Consider the following 27,832-nt stretch of genomic DNA (forward strand, 5'->3'; position numbering starts at 1 on the left):
TAAGGAATAAGCTATATTTTGGGTCTAGCAATTTTGGCAGGATAATCAGAAATAAATGGAAATAATAGTACTAACATTTATTGAGCAGTTATCACATTTGAGGTACTATTCTAAGCATTTTATATTGATTATTTAATTTAATGCTCACAATAACCCTGTTATCTTCCCCAGACAGAAAATCTGCAGGACTGGCTCATGTAAGCACATGGTCTGATGCAGAGTTCAGCGAGAGATGAGGCGAGAGGTGCAGGAGGAGACAGACCACAGAGGGCCTTGGCATCAACCTAGGATGATTAGATGTGTCCTCTGGACACCGGGGAACCAAGGATAGGTTTGAAGGGAGTGGAATGATCAAGTTTGCATTTTGGGAAGATGACTCAGAGGCAATGTGAAGACTGGATTGAAGGTAAGGAAGACAACAGGCATTCCAGAAGAGAAAGATAGCCATTGGCCAGGAAATCCCCAGAGCAGGAACTGGACTAGATTATATTCTAACCTAAAAATCCTTCTCTTCATTCATTGATGCACATCTGCTTGTCTTTCATTACTGGAGGCAGTTTATAAGGTAGTGTAAGTTAAGTATGTAGTTAGTTTGTGCTACATACAAACTGTGTACTACACTACCTACACACTACACTACTATGTAGTGTATTGTAGTGAAGTATGAAGACTCTGGAGCCTGACTGCCTGGGTTCAAATCACAGCTTAACGACTTACTAGTTTTGTGACACAGCTTATTTCGTAAGCTCTGTGTGCCTCAGTTTCCTCACATCTAAATTGGGGATAATGAAAACACCTACCATGTGATTTTTGCTGTGAAGTAAGTTAATACATGAAAAATATTTAGAAGAATGCTTGGCCCATAGAAGTGCATGCCGATATTAAGATGTTAATATCTTTATACTCCAGATGCCCAGCACAGGGACAGCTTCATTGTAGTTAATCAATAAGTATTTGTTGAAAGATTGGGTATTTTTACTTCAAAAGGCAGTCTGTTTTTATTGTTAGAGAGGTTTATTCTTTTAGTTCAAGCCAATTTAATCTAATCGATAAACATCCATTAGGCCCGAATAAGACTAAGGCTCTGTGCCAGACACTGTAGGCAAAGCCAAAATGAGTAAGGTTTTATCCCTGATCTTCATCAGAGAATATCTGAACCTAGCTCTTCATAGCTTGTACAAGTTGGTTCTCGTAGAGTCTTCTAGAACAACTCATAACAAATCTGTTCTCTCCTTTACATGACAGAGTTTCCAATTATTGAAAACAATTATCCTGTCTACCCTTAATCTTTTTTACTCCAGTATAAACAATAAATACACACAATTCCTTCAGCCATTCCTTACGGGACATGGTTTAGGAGCATTCAATCAATTTAATCATCCTCCTCCAGACACATTTGCGTTTGTTAATACTTTTCTTTAAATGCAGGGCTCAGAAGTAGATACAATAATCCAAGCATGATTGAATGGGTAGTGTTATAAGAATCAGCACCATAAAAATAATGGCTAAACTGGAGTGCATCCACAGATAAAATGGGAGAATAAAACAGGTTACAGGTTAGTGCCTTACGGGTTTCCTTCTGTCCAAACAACAGGGAAATAGACCTTCTGAAAAAAACGCAAAGGAAACGATTGTAAAATAGGAAACACGTCATAAAGAACACGCAGTTAAGAAACCACGATAGGATATTATTATATGGTAGGCAATAAGTAAAATATTTGTTTAATAAATAAATGTAAGGAATGGATTTAAGGAATAGTAGGAATGGGCGTTAACTATGAAATATGCTCCTCCCAAAAGTTGAAAAAGATGAGACCAGAAAAGATGACTTGGTCAATGTGGAAATTATCAAGAGAAGATCACAATGGACGAAAGGATTTTGAGGAGGGAAATTGAAAGATGAGAATTTACTATTCCAACCGTTAGTCTGAAGTGTCAGAAGAGAAAAAGGGTCTGTGCTTTACTGCAGTGCACAGTAGCGAAAGACAGTGGTTATATATACAGATGTTATTCATATACCCTTGAACCTTAAATAATAATGAGGTACTTTGGGTACTACAAAAACAAGTAATACACACTAATTTAAATTTTTGTTTTCTGTTTCAGTGATAGCAGGACATATGTTTTTCATGTCAACTAAATAAAGGGAGTTGCTTTTCAGGGAGAGAGTCCAATATATAAAAGAATTACAAAATACAGTGAGCTTGGTAGGACATTATAGCTGAAAAAAGTGATATAATCCAAAAATTGGATAATTCATGAGAGAGAGGGAATTTTAAAAGCTTCATAGCAATATATTCACTTCCAAAGACCTCAAAAAACAAGTAAAAAAAACCTGGCAGCATTGGAGAGACAACAGGCAGGAGAATGTTGGGAAGACATTTTAATCTTTCCACTTACTTCTTATGAGGAAGCAGTAGTTCCAATCAGAATGTTAGCTACAATATAAAACAGAATGGATCAAACTGGTTTTGGAATGTTACTTTTTATATAGTAAAATAGCAATATCTGACCTTAATTAATGTCAAATAGTTAAGACTACTCCTATTACAACAAATTCTCATGATAAATAATTTAGACAAAAAGTTTGGCATTGCTCTATATTCAACAAATTGTCTAGATATATTTCAAATAAGTATTTTTATGGTGAGACAATATAACACAGATAAATACTATTGTTACTGGTTGTTATCTAGATAAAATATCTCTTATATGTCATCACCTATATATTATATTTTTTCTAAATTCCCCTTTCTGCTCATCACAGTAACAATAAAATCCTTGTAAAGGTATTATATTTATAGAGTACCCTGTTTCCTTATGCCAGATACGTTGAGTCATTATTTCTGTTAATGATTAGCTAAACAGTCAATACCTATTTGGAAGATTGATTTTTTTCTTCATTATATATTATCTAGACATCTGATGTGCTGTTATTTTTGTATAATGTCTTATAGAAAGGATAATAGTGCTTCCTATAAAATAGTGAAATTCTTTGCCTAACATAAAACTCTATAAAACACTAGAAATATGTGTATATTCTAAAATGAATATGATTTGTTTCTTGTAGATAGTAAAATTTGTGAGCCGAGCACTCATGGCTAGCTTCAAGCAATCTCATGCAAATATTTATTAAATTCTCTTCTGTGTTCTCTCTCTTTCCTCTTGTTTCACATTCTAGCCCATCTGTGCTTAGCCTGCAACCATTTAACAGAGAAATAACATGAACTAAAACAGCAAAGGTGCTAATCTACAAATCTTGGTTTAAAAAAGAAAAATAAATTAAATCTGCAAAAATATCTACTGACAAAAATCATATAGTAAGCTCTTAAGGCATTTTCAAAGAACAACCACAAAAATAGTGCTTATATTAAAATACCAAAGTAACTGCCTAAGGTAGTTATTGAAATAAGTATAGATGTACCGGGAAGCCTGAAATGATGCAAACAAAGCAAAGCGGGAATAACATATAACTCTGAAAATTAACATTCCATAAAAAAGCCTGAAATACAACAAAACATGTAAAAACAGTATAGTAAAACCTCAAGGAACACAAGAAAATTATGAATAATTACTGATGCTTTTAATGCTATTATTGTACTGATTAATTTTACTTAATTTAGTTAACTAATCAATGAAGAGGATTTCTAGCTAAGTGAGGGCAGACTGAACTCATGTATTCCCTTCTCAAACCCCTCTAAAATGAAAGCAAAGAGGGCCGGCCCCGTGGCTTAGCGGTTAAGTGCACGCGCTTCGCTGTTGGCGGCCCGGGTTCGGATCCCGGGTGCGCACCGACGCACCGCTTCTCTGGCCATGCTGAGGCCGCGTCCCACATACAGCAACTAGAAGGATGTGCAGCTATGACACACAACTATCTACTGGGGCTTTGGGGGGGAAAAATAAATAAATAAAATTTAAAAAAAATAAAATGAAAGCAAAGAAATTAAAATATATGTATATATATATTTACAAAGATATAGATAAGGAAAGAGAAGATGATTACAAGAGAGATAATAATAAAGTTTTAGAAAATGAAATGCAGGCAGAGGAGTGACAACCAACTTAAAAGATCATACATGCTGAAATCAAAGTGTTTCCATAGATATGAACAAGAAGCAAGATGCTGTGTGCTATAAATCCCAGAAAAGGTAAACTAAGTTCCCCAGAAGAGGGAAGGCAAGAGAGAAGGCAATAGATAACCAGAAGAGAAGCAAGGCAAAGGAAAAAAAAAAAAAAACCAAGAAAAAAAAAATTAACTAAACAAAAAAAAAATAGAAAAGAACTATTCTTTATACTGTTAGAGAGGTAAGAGAGAATATTGGTTACATGAAAGCAAGACAGGACCCTACATACAATTAAAAAAATTAGAGAGGAAAAAAATGCTCCTGCAAATGAAAAATATAAGCGAAATGGAAACCCAACATACAGGTTACAAGAGAAGTTGAGGCGACTGCTCAGAAGGTAGAGCAAAAAGGCAAAGAGATGGAAAATTGGACAGAAAAAAAACAAACAAACAGGGAATAACATTAATCTAAGAAATTCAACATCTAAATAATAAGTCCCAGAGAGAGAAAACTGAGAAAACAAAAGAAAGGAGACCATTAGTGATCTAATTCAAGAAAATTTCAGAGAACTGAAGGACAAGGGTGTCCAGATTTAAAGGGACCACTGAGTATTTAGCACAATGGATAAGAAATAAGCACATGAGGGGACATCATATTGACATTTCAGAACACTACGAATGAGGAAAAGATTCTATGTGTTATCACAGAGAAACAAAAGAATCATATCCTGAGGATCAAGAATCAGAATGATGTCAGACTTGTCAACAGCAACACCAGAATCTAGAATAAGGCAATGGGGGAAGAACGCCTTCAAAATTCTCAAGGAAAATCGCTTTCACTTAAAATGCTATTAAATGCTACCAAATTCTATCAAAGTCTCAATCAAGGGTTTGGGTAGAATAAACATTTTCAGACAAGTTCTCAAAAAATTCACCTCCCCAAAAACTACAGGAGGACCTGACAAAGCAACGGAGTAAGATGAGAGGAAGAAATGAGATACAGAAAGCAGCAGGTCCAGAAAAGGAGAGAGATGACATAAGAGATATTTCCGGCCAGTAGTGAAAGGATGAAAACTGTGTACAGGTTTAGAAAGCTGCTAAGCAGTTCAAACTGGAGCAGGACAGGGGCTTGGGAGAAACTTTCCAGAAAGCTAAAACTGGTAGACTAGCTTATTTGTCTGAATATCTAGACAGGATATTTAGACAATGAGGAAGCATTTGCCTGAATCAGTGATAAAAACTTAGAACATTAAGCAAATGAAAGAGCAAGATACTACTAACTGCAGGGAAAGGAGAAAATGCAGGAAAGGAAAATGTTAGATTAAACTGCACAGCTAAGCTGTGGATAACATTTACATAGTCAGGATAACGAAAACACTGAATATGTATTGAAACAAAATGCTATCACTATATTGGGAGGATAGGCGGCTTGGGAGGGACAAGGACGTATATGTGTGGTAAGATGAGGAAGGAAAAATAACTAAATTCTCTTCTATCATGGTGGAAAAGTCAATAGATAAAGCCTAAAACTAAAATATCAAGTTCCAAAATGTAGATATTGTTTAGAGATGGGGAAGTAAACACCAAAATATGAGATCACATGACTCACAAAAGGCAGAGCCAGAATCCAAACTCAGTTTTGCCTGTCTCCAAATTACATTCTTTCCACTAAACTTAAGCGTGCCCCCAAATAAAACTTACATAGAGTGAAGCCAAAATTATGAAATTCATTAAAATTTGCTCAAAATGAGCTAATTTACTTTTTTATTAGTTACCAAAAGTCAGAGCTGACTAAATAAACTGATAACCTAAGTATGATATAAGGGATTATTTGTCTTAAGAAAACATTCTATTTTCCACCAATTGACATCATTACATCATTTACTTGCATCTAAGGTACTCACAGAAGTGGACATCCTCACTGAAATACTCTGATTAGCTGCCAGTTGGTCATCCAGGCAACCACAGAGAATTTCCTTTTTTATGGTTGCAAGTTATTTCCTTCTTGCCATTGCAAAATATATACTCTTCGTGCTGACATCTTCGTGCCCCTGACCCTTTGACCATTCTGAAAGGTCTCATATCCCTGGCTCCTATGCGGATCTTTGCTCGTTCAACATTTAACAACCTCACTCATTTCTTTTTTTTCTTCCCTGGAGGTCTATTTTCTCTTCTCTGCTCCATTCTCCATGAAATGATATAATTTCTGCAAAGATAGAAATTTAACCCATGTTCCAGTTCCAATGACTCACTTGCTCTGGTCTCATATTTCTAAATGCCTACCGGACATTTCCATTTGTATATTCCACCATTCCTCGCACTTCTTAACTGGCCCAAATTTCTTATAATGACAAACCAGGCCCTTCCTAATCTAGCTCTTGATCACTTCTTTAGTTTTATCACTTATATCTCTACCTCAAACTCTACTCTCAAGGCGGGCTGGACTATTTAAATCCTTAAGAACTAATTGCATTCTCTTTCGTCCCTGGGCACGTGAATATTCTCTCTTTTTCAAACCCTCCACCAACCTCAAGCTGGTCCTTGTTTGTTCTTTAGGACTCATCTCTGAAGCGATGTTCATGGTACCCTCATGCCAAACACAGTGCCTTAGACATAGTAAATGGAATATAAATACCTGTTGAATAAATGAACAAAAATACTCCTGAATAAATGACTTATCCCCAGATAATCTCTTCCAGTCAATAATGCTGCCTCATTAATCTTTCTTAAATATTCCTTATTAAATGTTTCTCCTTTGCTTAAAAAGCCGTCAAGATTTTTTATCTAAAGTGGAAAACTCTTCTGTCTGCCTTCTAGGCTCTTCATAAGGTGGTGTGTAACCTAATTTCCTGCTGCTCCCCAATATGAAGCCTCCTCTCTGGTCTACTGATTCCTGAGCACTCCATGATCATCTCTATATCCATAAGTTGTTTTTGCTCTTTACTCCATCTGTCATAGAATGTTCTTCCTTTCTGACTCTATCCTACAAATGGACAGCTCAAGTCCAACTTTTCCCATAAAGGCTTCTTTGAATTACTCTAGCTCATATTGATGATAATAGCAACATTTTATTCATGTATCAAATGTATTTTGATGATCTGTTACTTGATAGGCTCTGTCTAGGTACCAAGACACAAAAGTGAGCTGGGAAAAAGCAAGAAAACAAGTTAAAACAAATTAAACATAAGATTACAAAGAGTGACAAGTGCTAAAAGAAAGAGGCAAGGTACAGAATATTGGTTATAGGGAACAGCAGACCTTCTCTAGACATGTTGGTCAGAGGAGACACCTTTGAAGAGGTAATATTTAAGCTGAGATCTGAAGGATGAGAAGGATCTAGTCTTGTGCAAAGTTGTGGTGGTGAAGGGAGAGAGTTCTCCATAGAGTGACTCACATGTGAAAATACGTTGAAAGAGAAAAGAATTTGTAGGAACTGAAAGAAAACAGTATGGCTGGAGATTCATGAATAAAAGGAAAGCGGTCTAAGATGAGCTTGGAAAGATAGGCAAAGTCCTATCAGGTCCATTACGGCAAATCTAAAGGGCAACAGATAACTATTGAATGGTTATAATCAGAGGAGAGAAAGGATTAGATCTATGTTTTAAGATCATTCTTGCTGCTCTATGAGGAATGGACTGAGAAATGAAGAAACCAACCAGAAAGAAGTCTGTTGTAGTCTACCAATATGGATCACGGTGATGACTTGGATCAGGGTAATCGCAGTAGAGATGGAAAGAAGTGAAAGAACTTATAATTAACTTGTGAGATAACACTTGTGATGGGGGGAAAATCTTCAAAAGAGAAAATCAAGAGCTCAGTTTTGATCATGTTGAATTTTAGATATTTATAATAAAACCAAGTAGAGGTTGGGAGTTAGGTAGGGAGTTAAATATGCAAGTCAAGATCTCTGTGGTAGACAGACTTCTAAGATGAACCCAATAGGCCCAGCCCTGCATAATCTCCTCCCCTTGAGTGTGGACAAGACCTGTAATTTGCTTCTAATGAACAGCATATGAAAAAGGTGAAGAAATTTTGCAGAATTAATTAATGTCCTTAATTGGTTGCCTTTGAGTTAATTAAAAGAGATTATTTCAGCTATGAGAAAGAAGGAAATCCTGTCATTTGCAACAACATAAATCAACCTAGAGGACATTATGCTAAATGAAATAAGCCAGAAAGAGAAAGCCAAATACTGTATGATCTCACTTATACAGGGAATCTCAAAAAAAAAAAAAAGAAAGCTGAACTCATGGAAACGGAGAGTAGAATGGTTGTTACCAGGGGCTAGGGAGCTGGGGATATGGAGAGTTAATGGTCAAAGGATACAAGCCTTCAGTTATAAGATGAATAAGTTCTGGGGATCTAATGTACAGCACGGTGACTACATTAATAACACTGTGTTGTATACTTGAAATTTGCTAAGAAAGTAGATCTTCAGCAATCTCACCACACACACAAAAGGTAACTATGTGAGGTGATGGACGTTAATTAACCTGATTGTGGTAATCATCTCACAATGTATACATATATCAAATCATCATGTTGTATACAATGAAAAAGATAAAATAAAATAAAGAATATCCTGAGTGGGCCTGACCTAATCAGATGATCCCTTTAAAAGAGGGTCCAGGACTTCCCTGAAGTTAGGGATGCCCTCCTACGGGCCTTGAAGAAGTAAAAAGCTAGCTGTGAACTTTCTTTGGAGAGTGGTGGCCTCTAGGAGCTGAGGCTCTCAGTTCTATAGATGTAAAGAACTGAATTCTGCCCATGAGCTCCCTGGGACTGGAAGACCCTGGGCTTCAGATGATAATGCAGCCCAGCCAACAGCTTGAATGCAGCCTTGTGGTACCCTGAGCAGAGGATTCAGTTAAGTTGTTCCTCACTTCACAGCAAGAAAAGTTATCAGAGATACAGAGGAGCATTATGTAACGATAAAGAGGTCAACTCTCCAAGAAGACATAACAATCTTTAACGTGTACGTGCCTAACAAGAGACCATCAAACCAAGGAAGGCAAAAATTGATAGAATTGCAAGGAAAAATAGATGACTCCACCACTACAGTTGGAAACTTCAACACCCCTCTATCAGAAATAGATCCAGCAGGCAGAAACTCAGTATGGACAGAGTTAAACTCAACAAGACCATCAATCGACTGAATATAATGGACATCTATACCACTTCATCCAACAACAGCAAAAATACACATTCTTCTCAAGCTCACATGGAACATTCACCAAGATAGACCACATTCTGAGCCATAAAATAGGCATTAAAAAATTTAAAACAATAGAAATCACAGAATGTCTGCTCTCAGATCACAATGGAATTAAATGAGAAATCAATAACAGAAAGATAGCTGGAAAATCCCAAAATACTTGGAGATTAAACAACATACCTCTAAATAACACACAGGTCAAAGAAAAAATTTCAAGAGAAATTTAAAAGTATTTTGAACTTAATGAAAATGAAAATATAACTTATCCAAATTTGGGGGATGTTGTAAAATCAGTGTTTAAAGGGAACTTTACAGCATCAAATGCATATATTACCTAAAATCAATCATCTAAGCTCCTACCTCAGGAAACTAGGAAAAAAAACAAAGTATTCCCAAGTAAGCAGAACAAAAGAAATAACAAAAATTAGAGCAGAAATCAATAAAATTGAAAACAAGAAATCAATAGGGAAAATCAACAAACTCACAAGCTGCTGCTTTGAAAAAGATCAATAAAATCAATGTCTTTAGCCAGATTAATTAAGAAAAAAAGGAGAGGATACATATTGCTAATATCAGAAATGAAAGAGAGCACATCAGTACATATCCCATGGAAATTAAAAGGATAATAAAGAAATGTTATGAACAACTCTATGCCCACAAATTTGGTAACCTAGATGCAATGGACCAGTTCTCTGAAAGATACAATCTGCCAAAACGTACACCAGAAGAAATAGACAATCTGAATAGGCAGATATCCATTAAAGAAATTTAATCAATAATTAATAACTTGACAAGATAGAAAGTCTAGGGCCAGATGGGTTTGCTGGTGAATTCTACCAAACAGCAAAGGAAGAAATTATACCAATTCTCTACCTTTTCTTTCAGAAGATAGAAGCAGAGGGAATAATCTCTAACTCAGTCTATGAGGCCAGCATTACCCTAAGACCAAAACCAAACAAAGCTATTATGAGAAAAGAAAATTACAGACCTATATCTCTCATGAACATAGATGTAAAAATTCTCAACAAAATATTGGCAAATCAAATCCAACAACGTATAAAAAGAATTAGAGACAATGATCAAGTGGGATTTGTCAACCAAGGCTGGTTCAACATTCAAAAATCAATTAATGTAATCCATCACATCAACAGGCTAAAACAGAAAAATCACTGTAGCATATCAATAGATGCAGAAAAAGCACCTGACAAACTTTAACACCTATTTATGATAAAAACTCTCAGTAAACTAGGAAAAGAGGAGAATTTCCTCAGTTTGATAAAGAATATCTACAAAAAACCTAGAGCTAACATTATGCTTAATGACAAGAAACTAGAAGCTCTCCCACTAAGATCACGAACAATGCAAGGATGACTCCTCTTACCACTGCCTTTCCACACCAGATTGGAAGTCCTGGTTAATTCAGTAAGACAAGAAGTGGAAATAACAGGTATACGAAGGAAGAAATAAAACTGTTCACAAGATGACATGATCTTCTATATAGAAAATCTGAAAAAATTAATCAAAAAAACTCCTGGGAGTAATAAGTGATTATGGCAAGGTTGTAGGATACAAGGTTAGTAGACCAAAGTCAATTGCTTTACTGTATACCAGCAATGAAGAAGTAGAATTTGAAATTAAAAACACAATGCCATTTACATTAGGACCTCCCCAAAATTAAATACTTAGGTATAAATCTAATAAAATACGTGCAAGATCTATATGAACAAAACTACAAAATTTTGATAAAAGAAATCAAAGAACTAAATAAATGGAGAGACATTCCATATTCATGGGTAGGAAGACTCAACATTGGAAGACTCAACATTGCCAAGATGTCAATTCTTCCCAACTTGATCCATAGATTCAATGCAACACCAATCAAAATCCCAGCAAGTTATTTTGTGGATATCAACAAACTGATTTTAAAGTTTACGTGGAAAAGCAAAAGATACAGAATAGTCAATACAATATTGAAGGAGAAGAACAAAGTTGGGGGACCGTGACATCACCCAACTTCAAGACTTAATATAAAGCTACAATAATCAAGACAGCATGGTATTGATGAAAAAAAAATAGAAAAATAAGTCAATGGAACAGAATACAGAGCCTAGAAATAGACTCCCATAAATATAGTCAACTGAATCTTTGACAAAGGAACAAAGGATATACAATGAAGCAAAGACAGTCTTTTCAACAAATGGTGCTGGAATAACTGGACAACCACATGCAAAAAAAATGAATCTAGATACAGACCTTACACCTCTCACAAAAATTAACTCAAAATGGATCAGAGACTTAAATGTAAAATGTAAAATGATTAAACTCCTAGAAGATAACTTGAGAAAATCTAGGTGACCTTGAGTTTGATGATGACTTTTTAGATTCATCACAAAAGGCATGATTCATGAAAGAAGAATTGATAAGCAGGACTTCATTAAAACTAAAATTTTTTTCTCTGCAAAAGACACTATCAAGAGAATGAAAAGACAAGTCACAGACTGGGATAAAATATTTGCAAAAGATATATCTGAAATATACAAAGAACTCTTAAAAGCCAATGATAAGAGAGCAAATAACTCAATTAAAAAACGGGCCAAAGACCTTAATAGACACCTCAACAAAGAAGATATACAGATGGCAAATAAGCATATGAAAAGATGCTATACATCATATGTTATCAGGAAAATGCAAATTAAAACAACAATGAAGTATCACTACATACCTATCAGAATGCCCAAAATACAGAACAAAGACAACATCAAATGCTGGTGTGAATGTGGAGCAAGAGGGACTCTCATTCACTGCTGGTAGGAATGCAAAACGGTTCTATCACTTCAGAAGGCAGTTTGGCAGTTTCTTATAAAACTAAACATACCTTTACCATACTAACCAGCAATCATGCTCTTTTGTATTTACCCAAAAAAGTTGAAAACTTATGTCTACCTAAAAACCTGCCCTTGGATGTTTAAAGCAGGTTTAGTCATAATTGCCAAAACTTGGAAGCAACCAAAATGTCCTTCAGTAGATGAATGGATAAATAAATTGTGGTGCATCCAGACACTGGAACATTATTCAGTGCTGAAAAGACATCAACTATCAAGCCATGAAAAGACATGGAGTGAACTTATATGCATGTGAAAGAAGCCAAGCTGAAAAGGCTACTACTGTGATTTCAACCATATGACGCTGCTGAAAAGGCAAAAATATGGAGACGAGAAAAAGATCAATGGTTGCTAGGAGTTAGAGGGGAAGGAGGTATGCACTCCACTAGTGCAATGAAATCACTCTGCATGATACTATAAAGGTTGGTACATGTCATTATAAATCTATCTAAATTGATGGAATATACACCAAGAGTGAAACAGAAAATGGCTTATGGACGACAGACGTAGGTACCAGCAAAAGGAAGGGGGCGCGGGGGAGGTGGATAACAATCAGGCAAGCAACAATTCAGGAAGTGTAGTCTACATGAGCCCTCCTAGAATAAACTCCGTGATAATGAAATCTAACTATCCACAAAGTAAATCAAAATAACTCAGAAAGGAAAACAGTAATGAAAGAACTGGTTTTGAGCACTGATTTCATTTAAATATGAAATAAAACATAATAATAAAAATGTAACAAAAGTCTAAAATGAGCAAAGGGAATTGGAAGGATCCTTCTTTTTATTTTTATTTTGTTAACGTACAGTAAAGCTGACTTGGGGGCGGGGATGTACAGTTCCATGAATGTTGTAAATGTAAAGGATTCATAAAGAGAATGCAGCTCTTCTACATTTTATTTTACTGCTAAAGTGGTTTTGCTAAGCAGGTAAGTAGATGCCACAAAAGAGCCAAAAAACAGTCAATTAGTGATTCCAATATGCAAAGATAGGAAGACTTCTCAGACAATGACTGTTGTTGTTAGGGCCCTTGGGTCTATTCTGACCCCCAGTGACCCTGTGTACAGCAGAGGGGTACCCTGCCCGGTCTTTCTGGGCCAGCCTCTCATCTTCTGGCGCTATATCAGACAGTGCTCTGCTGCTATTCATACGGTTTTCACAGCCAAATTTTTTGCAAGTGGAGGGTCACGTCCTTCTTCCTTGTCTGTCTTAGTCTGGACACTCTGCTGAAACCTGTCCCCCGGGGTGACCCTGCTGGTATTTGAAATACCAGTGGCATAGCTTTCAGTCTCACAGCAACATGCAGCCGCCACAGCACGACAACCGACAGGCAGGTGGTGTGGTTACCTGACCAGGAAACAAACCCAGGGCTGTGGTGGAGAGAGCTGAATCTTAACTACCAGACCACCAGGGCTGGCTCAGGTAACCATTGGGTATTTATTTCTGATAACTATGATTTTGAGTGTAGTTTAGCTGATTTCTGGCGACAGGTTTCACAGTTCTACTTTGCTATTTCTTCTGTGATTGCAATGTTTTGAATATATGTACAAATAGAACACCATTTTCCTTTGTTTGTTTTACTTATCCTTTCTGAGACTTTAGGTAAAATGACCTATTAAACATCATAAATGAAAAACAGTTACATACTTGGTCTAGAGTTCTGTATTCTGTGTGCTGGGAATTCAATATACTTATAACATCTAGAATTATTCCCCAAGGCATAATCTTTTACATGGATTTATTATTAAAAGTTTCTAGTTGTGCAAAGTCTTATTATCATATGTGTATATTCAATAAACTTAGAATACAAATAGCTTCCAGCTAATAATTACGTACACAAATTGTTCGCATAGCTGTTCTCTTTTAAAGCCAAATATATGGAAGTCTACTTTTCCTATTGCTATAAATTCAACCAACTTTTAACTTACATTGTTCATGGTCTTAGAACTTTTTCAAAATATATGAAATAAAAATATATTAACAGTTTAATAAGATCACAAAATTCCATTTCACCCAGTTCTCTCAAGTCTTAAAATTCTCTCAGTAGGACAGGTACCCACGGTGTTATTACTGATATAAATATGAGTAGCGTGGGGTGGGGGGTAGAGGGATAGCAGGTATAAGAGCTAAAGTGATTACCTTCATTTGAAGATAATCAAGATTTTTTAAGAACCAACTGTCTCCCCATAATAACTTACTATTTTTCCCTTATAATATTTGTCTTAATATAAGCTGAAGATGAATTACAATTTTTTCAGCGAAGTGTTCCTAACAAAGTGAAATTTAGCCTCAAGACTGCATAAGCTGTCAGTATCAAGACACTCATTCTTTCAGATTTTTCAGAAACTCAACCCTCTTTCACGTGTTATAATTTATAATGATTTATGAATTGTCATTTGAAATATAATGGGAAAGAACTCTATTAATATTCTTTGGTTTATTGTATCTTAAGATATAAGAAGATCTAGAAGTTCTTTTTTTTAAATCATATGTCAAGAAGCACTACTCCACTTGTTCTGGTAATGTGAAAGCTACATATCTGAAGAAGCCCTAAATGTCATCAGAAAAGTATTCATGTATGTATTGTTACAGAGACCTGAGCACAAATATTACATCATACACTCTCATGGTAGGAGGAATATTTTAAATACTTATTTTGAAGTTGAAGTTTTTCTAAAGAGATAATTTTTTATTACAAATTTTGTAAATATTTTTTATTTAACTTCTTTTATTTTGTGCTTCATATAGAATCAGCCCTCAATTGACTAAACAGAGAGCTTTGTTTTTTGGTATTTGTAAATGTACGGTATTGGGCTTTAAGTACTTGTTTCTAATACATGAGCACAACAGTGCTTGCCCACTTTCCAGACGATGGACAGTTGACCATCAAACTGGGTCCTAAATCTTACTGGGGCCCTGGCCAGATCTATACTACACTGCACACTGCAGTCTGCTATGTTGTGGATATTTAAGTGAAAATCATCAGTAATTTTGTACTTTGTTTTATAGGCAAGCACCAAATGCTTAAGGAAAGATATGGAAGAAGAAAAATCATATTGCCTAATTTCCCTTTAAAATTTCTCATGTTGAAAAGTTCTCATATATAACTGAAAAGCAGAAAAAATATTACTTTATCTAATATTTACTGATAGTACCATATTAGGGTATTGTCTCCTATATTTCTCCTATATGACGTAAAACATATTCTTTTAAGGATAGCTTTTTTTAAGTGTTTAAATATAAATTATGGAATATTATGGAATGCTGAATGAAGATATTTAGATACTCTGGAGAGGACACTGCACTAATTGACTAAACAACTTTTGAACAAGCTAGCTCACTTCAACACAACATGACGATGATCTCATCTATTGGATAGTTGGCTTAAAATCAGAATATTTTACACAATTTTCATTTTGAAAAATGTCTAACCTACAGAAAATTAGTATTAATATGAATACTATACAATCTTTATCTAGATTAAACAATTGTTAACATCTTGCCACATTTTATTTCTCTCTTTCCCATATTTAAAAAAATTTTTTTCTGCTGAACCGTTTGAAAGGAAGTTGCAAAAATCATGAGATTTCATCTCTAAATCCTTCCAAATACATCTTCTCCCCAAAAAGACATTCTCCTACATAACCCCAATATGATTATCACACTCAGGAAATTTAACATGGGTGTAATACTATTTTACGATCTACAGACCAAATTCAGATTCCTCTGATTGTCTCAAAATTATCCTTTATAGCTTTTTTTTTCATCCAAAATCTAATCAAGAAGGATGCCTTGCAATTAGTTGCCATGTCTCCTAGTCTCCTTTAATCCTGAACAATTTTCTAGGATTTTTTTTTTAATGAGACTGACATAGTTGAAGTGTCCAGTTCAGTTATATTGAAGAATATCTTTCAATTCGAATTTGTCTGATTGTTTCCTTATGATTAGATTCAGGTGAAACACTTCTGGCAAAACAACTTCAGAGGTGATTGTGTGTCCTACTCCATGTGTGTATCATACGAAGAGGCTCATGATGTCAGTTTGTCCCACTATTCGTGAAGCCAAGTGTGACTGATGTCAATCAATCATGATGTCACTTGGTTAAGCCGGTGTCTGCCGGATTTCTTCCTATAATTTCCCCTCTTTATAATTAATAAGCAATCTTTGGGTTGACATGTAGAGATAGTGTGAATATCCTGTCCCCATCAACCATTCACCCAATGGTGGATTATCCTTTGATTATTCTTGTAATAATAGTTGCAAAAAGGTGATTTTATAATTCTATCATTTCTTAAAAATTATTAGCTTGTATTCTTCAGTGAAACAGAGCTTCTCCTTCTACCCACCCCCATCTGCACACTACACACACACTATGGCCTCACAGAGTCTTTTCTTATTCAACGTGCTCTAATCTATTACACATATAATTATTTTTTTATGTTTAAATGACTCCAAATTGGGCGAGTGGGAGTCCCTTAAATCTAGCTCTTATATCCTTGTGATGTGTCCCACGAGTTTTTGAGAAATTCCTTGTTTTCTGGCACAAAGTGTTCCAGACTTAGCAGATTCTCCCCTAAACTAGTTGAAGCAAGAAGGCTTTAAATAAAAAGGAGACTAATTCAACTTAATTTTAATACAGGAATTTGAATTTAGGCACAAATTTTAGAATAGTACCTAGAACACAGTGCCAGTGAGTATGGTAGGTCGCCTCCTTAGCCATTTTAGCCATAGTTTGAGCCTTTGCACAATTCTTAAAAATATAAACTTTTAATTTATAACATAGACTTTTATGTTACTCTTTCAGTAAATATATTTATTCTTATTTTAATTTTTGTTCCCCTTCATTTCTCTTATCTCCATATGGCACCATATGGATAGGTAACCTCCAAAGAATTTTCTTTTTCTTTTCTCCAACACGGTACAATCTTAGGTCACTGCCTAATGCCAAAATATGCACAAAGGGCACAGCATAAAACCCCCATAAAGTAAAGCCTTTTAAAATTCCTGAAATTATTCAAGGCATGTCACATGATAGAGGAAATAATGTAAAGGGATGCTTGGGCATTTTGTTCGTTCTGTAAGAAGTTCAATAGACCAGCCTCACTTTCTAAGCAAATGTAGCACTACTCAAGTCACCTCTGAATGAATCACTGATAGGGAAGAGAAAGTGAAGAAAGAGGAGTGTGATATTTGTGGAGGTGACAAAGAGGGAAAAAAGTGGGGCCACATAGCTTGTAAGTTTCTATTGATTGATTTTCATTAGAATGTGAGGGTGGGTGTGAGTTGGTGTGTAGTATACATGTGTGCATGTGCCCATGCAGGGTTAAAGATAGGGATGTTCAGTCAACATTTCGACGAATACTTATTACACTCCCACTCTGGGCAGGCACTGCAGTACTTTCTAGGAATATAAGGACCATCAAACTAGATAGGTCCCTAGCTTAGTGCTTAATTAAATAACTACACAAATAAATGTGAATTACCAGCTCTTTGCAACTATTTGCAAAGAAGGATATAGATACATTTCTGCACACAAACATAAATGTGTGTATATGTATGTTACAAGGGGATTTGGCTCAGTCTAGGGGGAAGACATGGCTCATTTGAGGAAGTGACATTTGGGTTGAAATTTGAAGTGTTAACTAAGAGTTAACTAGGCAATGTTTGGGTATGTGTGTATACAGGTGTGGGGATGGGAGACAGCACGGTGAGTTAGAGCAATTGGAAGAAAGCCAGCTAGCTGAATCAGAGGGAGGGAGTGGGAGTACCAAAAAGACGAGACTGGAGGAGCCTGACTTGGCTGGGTTTCAAAAAATCTGGTGCACAATTTGGTCTTTATCATAAACAAAGCAATGGTAATCTATTCAAGTGGTGTGTATAGTTGAAGGGTGGGAGTTATCATATTTGCATTTTGAAAAGACTCCTCTGACATCTTATTGGAGGATGGATTTGGAGGGGGAGCAATACTGGATGCCAAGAGATCAGTTATAAAGCCCTTATAGTTCTCTACACAATGGATGGTGAAAGCTAGACTGGAGTGATGGCCAAAGGCAGATTTATAACATACTTTGGAGGTAACAAACAATGACTGGGTGAAGGCTCTGATATGAGGTGGAAGGAGAGGTAACGGCAAGAATAAAATCCAGATGAGGACCTGGGGAATCCTGGAGGCTGGGGTGAGATGTGCAGAGATCAGAAGTTTGATTTTGACATGTTTCATTTGATGTTTCCTTAAGATAGACAAGGAGAAATGCCAGTACACACCTGGATCTACAAGTGGGGAACTTAGAGGGACTTTCTGAGCCATAATCATGTTTTGTAGAGTGCTCTGCATAAAACATATGCCAATAATTTCAAGGAATTCTAGTTAGAGAGTACTTTGGGAAAACTCAAGGTGAACCAAAGTTCTAAGGTACTAGATGAATAATCTCTGCTACTTGGGAGTTTAGTAATTTGCAAATCCATTTCAATTTTAAATGCTGTTATAATTCCCTGATCTGCAAAATCTGAAAATATGACTTTGCAGCAAGTGAGATATATCTATATATATATTGAAGTCACAAAACTATACGTACAGGTTTAATACTTAAAATATTTAATAATCAGTACAACTTGGGCTCCAGCCACAAATAACAATTAAGACCATACCAGTGCATCCAGGTGAATGCCAATCCTGTCACAGTAATAGAATCTCATTCCCTGAGGTTAAAAATTCCTAATTGAAAATAGAGTGTGAATATTAGAAGGTAAAAGAGTGTTGATAATTACTGCTTTTAGTCCGATAATGTCCATAACACCTAAGCATTTTTTTAATACATTGAAAAAATGATGGAGGCTGAAGATAAATTATCCTCATTCTATTCTACTGTTCAAAGAATGCTGTGGAAAAATCAAATTTATTTAGAGATACACTTCTAAAAAATTGTGCCTACATTTCAAATTTGAAATATCTTTTTTAAGTATACAATCAATGTCATCATTTTGCCCAAATCTTCACAGACTGTATTTGCTTAAAGTAACCTGGAACTATAGGTCACAGTTCTAATTCCCACTGTGATAAAGACGAAAACAATATAAATGACTACAAAGCTAAGTCAGCTTTGAGCTTCTTGCTTCTGAAACTAATGGAAAAGTAAGTATTACATTCTTCATTTGAATTGACCAAGTTGTCTGATTTGGTTTTCCCATTTTCACATATATCTAACAGAGGTTTCTGAAATCTCTTTCACGACATTAACTGGGTGTATTTTTCCCTTTCTTAACTACATTCTTTAGTGTTTTAGATTTTGGTTTAGGGTAGTATTAAAGTACTATGATAAAAGGAGGCACTATGAACCTAGTGACTAGAATGTGTTGTATCGGTTTATTCTGACAAAGAAGGTTTTCTCTTGTATAGTGGAGTGTTACAAAGAGTAAGCAGGGCTTTACTTACACAATCATTGCCTTTATTCCGTACAAGAATAAAAAGCATAACAAGAAAAGGCAGATATTCCAATAAAATTTCACTGCCTATATAGATCTTTGTGCTGCTCAAATGAAAGAAGCTCCTTATTTTCCTTATCACCTCCACAATCCAACAACCTCAATTTCATCTTCTCTCAATTCCCATTGCACCACTATACTCTTATTAGAAATTGTAACAAAAGTCGACCAAATCAAGTTAAGGGTCAGTCTGAGGTTGAGTGTTGGGCCGTTCAATTGACCAATAAGATTCCAGTAAGAATGAACAATATACAGCAAAACAATCATGTATCAAATTGTGTTCTGTACAATTGCTGCATCCCCTTTGTAGGAAAAGCTGCCTTTCTTGATTGGGTAAAACATGTCCTTCTATGTAGAGAATCTTGTGATTGTGTGAAAGCAACTGGTTACTCACACACACAAACACACACACACACACACACACACACAGCCACACACAGAGAGACATATTATGACTTCAATCTTAATTGTTAAAAGTTTACATTAAAAAGCTTCTTTCTTTAAAAAGAATAAGATATAAAATGTTATAAAAGACATCTAAGAAGGGCCTGGAGTGGGAAGTAATCTCATAAAAAAAATTCTTACTTACAATTTGGTAAATTCAAGATGCTTGCTGTAGTTAACACTGAAATGACATTTCACATTAACTCAATTCTCAAGAGCAGGTCTTACGTTATGGTCTAGTAGACAGAACATTAGAAGTAAGAAAATTTGAGTTTCACTCTCAAGTCCCTCCCTTGCTTCTGGGATCCTACACTGTCCTGTATACTGTGTATATGGTTAATCTTCAAAACCCACTAATCTCTCTGCAAATACTATATATTTTGCAAAGAGCAGAGATGTCGGTGTGCTTTTAGTGCGTCAACAGTGCCTAGACTAAATACATCTAAGACAGACAACACAGTTATCTATAACTCCCCTCCCCATCCCAACTCCTATATGTTAGCACAGGACACATTACTTCAAGCAATACAAAAAAATTCTAATACAACAGTTTATTTGGGTTGGTAACAAATTTTGGCCTCTTCTGTAAGCATACTTCACAGCACTGTGTTTTATGGTGCAACTTCCAACACTGGACCAGTGCAATTCTTTGTTTGCATAAGCATGTTTCAAGGGCAGTAAAAATACAATCTCAAATAACATCTCCTTTCCTGCTTTTTTTCAGTGCCTGAAATTATGTGTGTATACATATATGAACACACATATAACATGCACATATGTATATGTGTATATATGTGCATGTACATATACACACATACATATGTGTGAACGTATGTAATGTCTCTCTCTCTATATATATGAAAGCCTTCCATGTTTTCTGGAGATATGCATTTAAAACAAGGTTAAGACCTGGGAGAACTAAAATACTAGCCAGCTTGCACATTGGTTTGTCAACACTCATAGTTACTCACAAAAGATAGATTCCTAAGAGAAAGGAGGACCAGAAGAAGTAAGTTTTTATGAAGGTGACAGTGACAGAAAAAGATCAGAACATGAGCTTGAGTTTGATGGGGTCAGTGAGGTCTGTAATCCTGGTCCACTGAAGGCAGGAGACCAGTGGACAAGCGGGATGGTCTCACTTAAGAAAAAGAAAGGATAGATGGATGGGGCACCAAGAACAATCCATGCCATCATAAAAATCTTGTTTATCTAGCCCTATGACTCTCATCAGGGCCAGGCCGCCCCTAGAGAATATGGTGGGAAGGGTTGGTAAGCTCAGGTTTGTCACAGTTATTGGGGGAAGGGAGTGCTGTTGACCTTTAATGGAAGGGGAGCCCTACTTAATGTAGAATTTTCCCCAAATATACCATACAACACGTAATACCCCACTGAACTAAGCCTATAATGAATATCAATCTGTAGGATCTGATACATAATCATAATTATAAGAATTTCCACCAAAATCTCAGAGACTTACAATAAGGTGGCTGTGGTGAAGAATTTAATCATTTCATGTAGTCTGTCTCCTAACTCTACAAGTCATAGACTACAATATTAATAGAAAATACACTTTACAAAGCAATATCAACACTAAATCAATAATTTTCATTTCAGAAATATTTTATCTGTTATTATTGATGATATGGTGGGTAACCCACAGAGTCCCTTGAAGTAGAGGTCATACTAGTAACAACATGAAAATGTTCCATAAAGTAGTTTTGGAATTTTGGTGGAAGTATATTAACAATATTCACTCTCTCATTTGCAAAATATCATACTTCCACATTTTCTCCACTCTGACAGTCTATAATTTGACTTGGCATACTTTCCCTACAACGATTACCATTATTTCCTTCTTTCTGTTATCAGACACAAATAAGTCTGGTTTGTAACTATCCTAACACTACTTTTAGTCTATCCTCATTCTTTCATTTTCCTGTCATTTTTGTATGGAATGCCTTCTGATGTTTTTATTTGTCTTAAATCCAAATTTATACATTATATATACATGCAAGCTTCTGACTTCTTTAATACCTGTTCCAGTGAAGTCATCCCCGAACACTGGTATAGTGACATGTAATTTTATTACAAATTACTTTAATTTTATTGCTCCTTTTCATTACAGATATATTCGGTAACTATATTATTGGTGAATTACATTTCAGGATACTAAGTGGGTAACACAAAATAGTTGTTATTAAAGAAGAGGACAGAGTCTAAGAGGGTTGAAGACTACAGTTTGGTCCATGGTGAGTATTCAGTGAATGAGAGAAGACAGAAAAATCACAAGCCTCTACATTTACTTCTGTACCATTTCATTTTGTGACTATCGTGCAGAGTTGATACTGCGATGGACAGAAAGAGTTAACTCCCCTCACCCAACTCGCTACAAGGGAGCTGGATGAGGAGTCAGGAGATCAGATTTCTAGTTTCTGCTCTACCACTAACTACCAGTGTGACCTTTAGCAGCTCATGGGGATCACTGTGGGCCTCCATTTCTTTAACTATAAAATGAGGACATTGGAATAAATTACTTTTAAGGTCTTTTCCAGCTCTATAACAAAATGCATAATTTTGATTCTAAGACTTAGGCACTGATCAAAAGAAACTAATTCCTTTAATAAATATATATAAAATATATCCTGTGGGTCTCAATTATGTTTCCAACCACAAAATTTATTTTAAAATACTCAGTCTTAAGACTCAAGTCTTTAAAAACATGCCATGCCCTATGAAAAACAAAAATGTTTCCTCAAAAAAGAAGTACCCCTACACTTTAAGGAGTAAGCCTATTCATTATGAGAACATAGTCACCATTCTGAAGGGGATATCTACTTTTCTATTACCATTCTGTTCACTGCTGTAAGAGCTACAGTTTTATTTTTTGCTTTGAATTCTTGAGATAAAAATGATCTTATTTGCTTTTCCAATCATATATTTTTTGGCAGCTCTAAACTTCTCCACAGAGGTTTTCTAAATTCTTTCAAATAGTCTTCAGAACTAACAATTTTAAAAAATCTATATACATCTGAATATTGACTATAACAAGGTGTTTAACAGCAAGTGCTATGGTGTGAATCAACTTCTTGTTCAAGTAACTATTTCATCCACAACCAATTTTGCCCAAGAGCTTTTGAAAAACACAACAGAAATCTGTTAAATTGGCAGTCTTGCTGAACTTCAACTACTTTATCTAACCAGGTCCATGGTAACAATACATACTTGAGAGCTTCTCTTTGATGAAATGTGCTTTGATTTGGAGCATAGGTGCAGAGATCAAACGGACCAAACCCCCCTTATTCTGATGGCCTCTTGCTGTTTCTTCTTTTGGAAAGTACAAATATATCACCTTTTACATATATATACATATATATAATCACATACAGGTGTGTATGCTTTAGGAAAACTTCATGCTTAAAAATTCAGTTTAGTGGGCCGGGCCCATGGCTTACTGGTTAAGTGCGTGCGCTCCGCTCTTGGCACCCCGGGGTTTAGATCCCGGGTGCACACCGATGCACCGCTTGTCAAGCCATGCTGTGGCAGTGTTCCATATAAAGGAGAGGAAGACAGGCACGGATGTTAGCCCAGGGCCAGTCTTCCTCAGCAAAAAGAGGAAGGATTGGCATGGACGTTAGCTCAGGGTGGATCTTCCTCACAAAAAAAAAAAAAAAAAATTCAGTTGAGTAAAATTTATAAATGAGAATATTCTTATTTGGTTTTCAGGAGTACCCCAGTATCATTTTAAAAAAACATATTAATCACCTCCGTTACATGTAAAGTGGGATTGAATTTCTCAAATTTTGATGAAGGACTTTTATATTTTCCAGGAACATGTCTAATTAACACATAGTCATTAAATACGTATACAACCAAGTCTTTATTAGCTTTCTGTGAATTATATATAACCTACTGCAAAGTTGTCACACTAGGTTTGCTTATTTCTGTCACCCAGCTCATTTCTGGGCAGGTTGCCCGTCTGCTCCACCTCTCCATAAATTGGTTTTGTTGTTTGAGGTATGTAAGCTCATTTAAAAATTAGCCTAAATAAAACAAAATAATTAGAAAGGCAACTTGCCCACAATAACCATGAAAATCTTTTTTAAACCAAACATGCAATACATTCCAAAGACAAACACAAATGACTTTTTAAATAACCATGATTTTGGATTCTCTCTCCCTCTATTCCTCCCATTAACATGAATAATTCAGAGTGCATACTATCCATGGTGAAACTGTTTTCCCTCAATAATTCATTTTTAGTATACAGAAAAATAAGATGTAACATATCCTTATGTATCTCCGAAGGTTTAAATTAGACCATATTTCTAAAGGCAACTTTACTTTCAAAATTATCTATAGTTTGGGTTTATTCCCTTCAATGCCATCCTGGTTGTCAGGAGAATCTTCTGCTTTCAAAGCAAGGGCAGTATAGAGCAATGTAGCAGCCAAGAAGGCAGAAGCCGCACATTTCTTTGGTTCTTAATATTCTTCAAGTACATATCAATTATTTGCAAAGTGTGAGCAAGAGTGTCAATATCCTTTTCCTTAAAAATACGAAAGTGCTTCGGGACATTACACCCAGATTTGGGTAAAAAGAATTTCCCAATGTTCTGGCCACACTGAAGGAACAACATATTTATTATGCAACTTAATTTTGAGTGATAACAATATCCTAACATTGCAGTTCTAGCTATAGCAAACATCTGTAAATGGGAAAGGATTCTTGGATTGGGGGGGGGGCGGGACTCAAAACCTCAAATCTTGCTCTAATGATGACATGAACAAGATGAGGGCTGTGAATTTATCTGCTGGTTATACACAAACCATCCAGATTCCCAAACACAAATATAAAGCATATATATACATAGACATTTTCTTCATATCCTATATAATATCCTATATTATTCATACCCAATATTTATGTGGGAAACAATGTGTATGTCTTAGGTCTACTTAATTTGGGGCTTGGAATATTAAGTTAGTCTCCCATTTTGTAAATTCTTCCTGGGAAGATGTTACATTCTTCTGGAAACCACACTAATCTTCTGGAGGCATGGGGCTGTCTAATGCACTGCTTCAGAGCACCAAATGCTACCCTTGTGACCAGGAAGAAAGGGAAAGAATGTCATCAGCAGGAGCCTGCAGCTGCACTAAATCTCAGCTTCTCTCTGGTAACAAAAAGGTGGGGAAAAAAAAAAAGCAATCAGATTTCACTGGAGTATACACCAGCCTTAGCCAAAGGCTTTAAAACTTTTTTGATTTCTTCTTTCATTGAAAATAGGAGAGGAGCTTATAGTGTAATAAGCCAAACACAACAGTTGCTAAACTTGGGTCAACATCAGATACCATGACAGCTTTCAGGATGTTCGTGGAAATGTATGGAATGAGAATGCATATTTTGATACCTGTGAAAATAAAACATTGCACTTTAAGTGAGTGGGAGAGAACAGATGGTTGGTAATGATTTAAAACATTTATGTTTTTGGACTGTCACCAAGCCTCTGTATTAAAAAATACGGTGTTTAGTCAGTACATACCAACATCTATCTACAAGGTGCTCATTTTCTGGAGGATGCTACTGTAATAAAGGAGATAAAAACCAAATGAGGCAAGAGAAAAATTCTTCTCGTTTTCTCAAGGCATTCAATGGGTGCTATTTCTTACTATTTTCAATCAACATGTTTTCTGTGTGATGAGAGGATTTTAATTTTTCCTCAATAACGAGTCAACTATAAGCGTTCAGGTATTGTATTCTTTTTGAATGCATTGGGTAGAATTGCAATTTTTTTCTGCATGTTTAATTCACTTTGACGGAAGCCCTTAAAACGCTTTGAGTGATAATAAAAGTTGGTAGGGTACCAGGGTAAGGTGCCAGGGTACAGTTGCCCATGAAAAACAATAACATTCTCCTTACCCTCAATTTTATACACAGGCATATGGTGTCATGATTATGTACTGGAATTGGCAGGTGCCAGGCCAATGAGGCAGGAGGACAGATAAATATTAAATATGGTCCCACTGTATTTTGGTGTGTTTGTGTGAGTCTAAAAGAAGCCCATGTTCTTTAAACCCAGTGGAATAGTGACAGCATAGATAAAACTGCATATAGAGAGATTAACGCAATGTTTGGGGCTAAAGCGAAGAAAAATAAACACTGGTAAATAATACTCAATTACTATAAAAACTGCGAAAAGAAAGTCCTATTAAACATCCCCAGTGTTTTGATTTGGTTTTGATACCATAAAAGGAAAAAAAGTCACACAAACACACACTCTATGTTATTTACTTGCCATCCCTTTCAAAACCTCGGGAACTGTTCAGGAACAGTTTGCTTGTGGGAGGCAGTTGGAGGGGGAACCTGCAGAGAGAGGAGGGAGGAGAAGCGGCAGTTCTAGCTTCGCACCTGTGAACTTAGTTGGAAATAACTCCTGACAGGCATCAAATATAACACCTTTTAGCCTTCTAACAGAAGCATGCTGACAGGCAGGATGTTCCAACGGGGCAGAGAAGGGAGCGGGTAACGTGTGCAAGTAACAGCAGCAGCAACAAAATAACCATGCACTTCCAGCTCTCCCCAACCCGCCTCAAGCCCCCTCCCCGTATCACCCCTCCCCATATCACCCCTCCCAAACCCTTTGCTTGGGCCACGTCGAACCTGAGTCCGAGGCTCCTAACTTCCCTCTCACATTGCCCGAAGCCTTAGCGAGAGCCTTAGTAAGGTCGTGGAGTTGGGCACCGATGCAAAAGGGGTACCACAGCAGAGATGCCCATCTTTCTGCCAAACATGCTGGAGGACCGGATAAACTGGCATCAGAAACTCCAGACTGTTCCTTCTGCTGTCCTCTTTCCAATCTCCGCATGCCCCAAGTGGGGGCTGGCGCCGGAATCCTGGAGTCCAGAGGGCCCCGCCAGGGCCCAGGAATCCAGCACAGGTAGCCAACAAGTTCAGGCACCCGTCCTCCTCCGCCGCCCCTCTCAAAGTCTTAGCATCGCCTCCATCTCCCGGACACCACCCCGTATCCCAGCACGTCCAATAGAGTGAATGTAAGGAGGTTCAAATATTGGGGGTAGTGGGGCGCAAGAGCGGGTAGAAAAGAAAGATGCCTCCCGCATTCAACATTCAACAGAGGCGAAGTACCTGGAAAGGTGAGGATGCACTTCCCCGACGCCCAGACCCCTCTCCTACGGTGGGTGCCAAGCGGCGCCCCGCAATCTCCGCCCCTCCAATCTCGGACCCCGCCACCCCCGCCCCCACGGCCCGAGCCCAGCGCGGCTACCTCGCGAGCGGGCGCCGGCAGGTACTGCGTTTCCAGGAGCGGAGCTTCGGCAGGAAACTTCCCCGCGCTCCGGGGCAAACTCGCGTGGACTCCCCGCCGCGGGCGCCGGGTGGGCAGGAGGGAGCGCGGCGCGCCGGGCGCAGGGCAGCGTGGAGCCGGGCGCTCGCCCTCGCGCGTCCGCCCGGCTGGGGCTGCGGCGCCGCCTCGGCTCCCGCCCGCCCGGCCGCCCAGCTCCGCCTCCCGCTCCGTATCGCCCTCGCCGCGCCCGCCCGCCCGCCCTGCCTTCTGATTCTCCGCCTTTGTCGTTTTCTCTGCCTCTTACTTTCTGGCCTTCCCTCTGCTGGCAACTCGCCCTCCCTCCCAGCCCCGGTCCGTCCCAGGGCTCAAGTGCCACCTACTCCTGGTCCTGGAAGTAATTATCTTCCCCATTCCTTGCCTAATTAACCTTCCCCTCTTCGCCTCTGCCCTGT

General features: G+C 37.1%; 1 protein-coding gene across 3 annotated transcripts in view; it reads right to left on the bottom strand.

The window, feature by feature from the left end:
- Positions 1–27,555, bottom strand: part of CHST9 (carbohydrate sulfotransferase 9) — a 253,426-nt gene extending 225,871 nt beyond the window's left edge. For all 3 annotated transcript variants that reach the window (XM_058556929.1, XM_058556928.1, XM_058556927.1), the window contains exon 1: positions 27,363–27,555. The gene's annotated coding sequence lies outside the window, so the exon portion shown is untranslated. The remainder of the gene's footprint in view (positions 1–27,362) is intronic.
- Between the last annotated feature and the right edge of the window lie 277 nt (positions 27,556–27,832).

This window comes from Diceros bicornis, chromosome 16, assembly GCF_020826845.1.
Source record: "Diceros bicornis minor isolate mBicDic1 chromosome 16, mDicBic1.mat.cur, whole genome shotgun sequence".
NCBI lineage: Eukaryota > Metazoa > Chordata > Mammalia > Perissodactyla > Rhinocerotidae > Diceros > Diceros bicornis.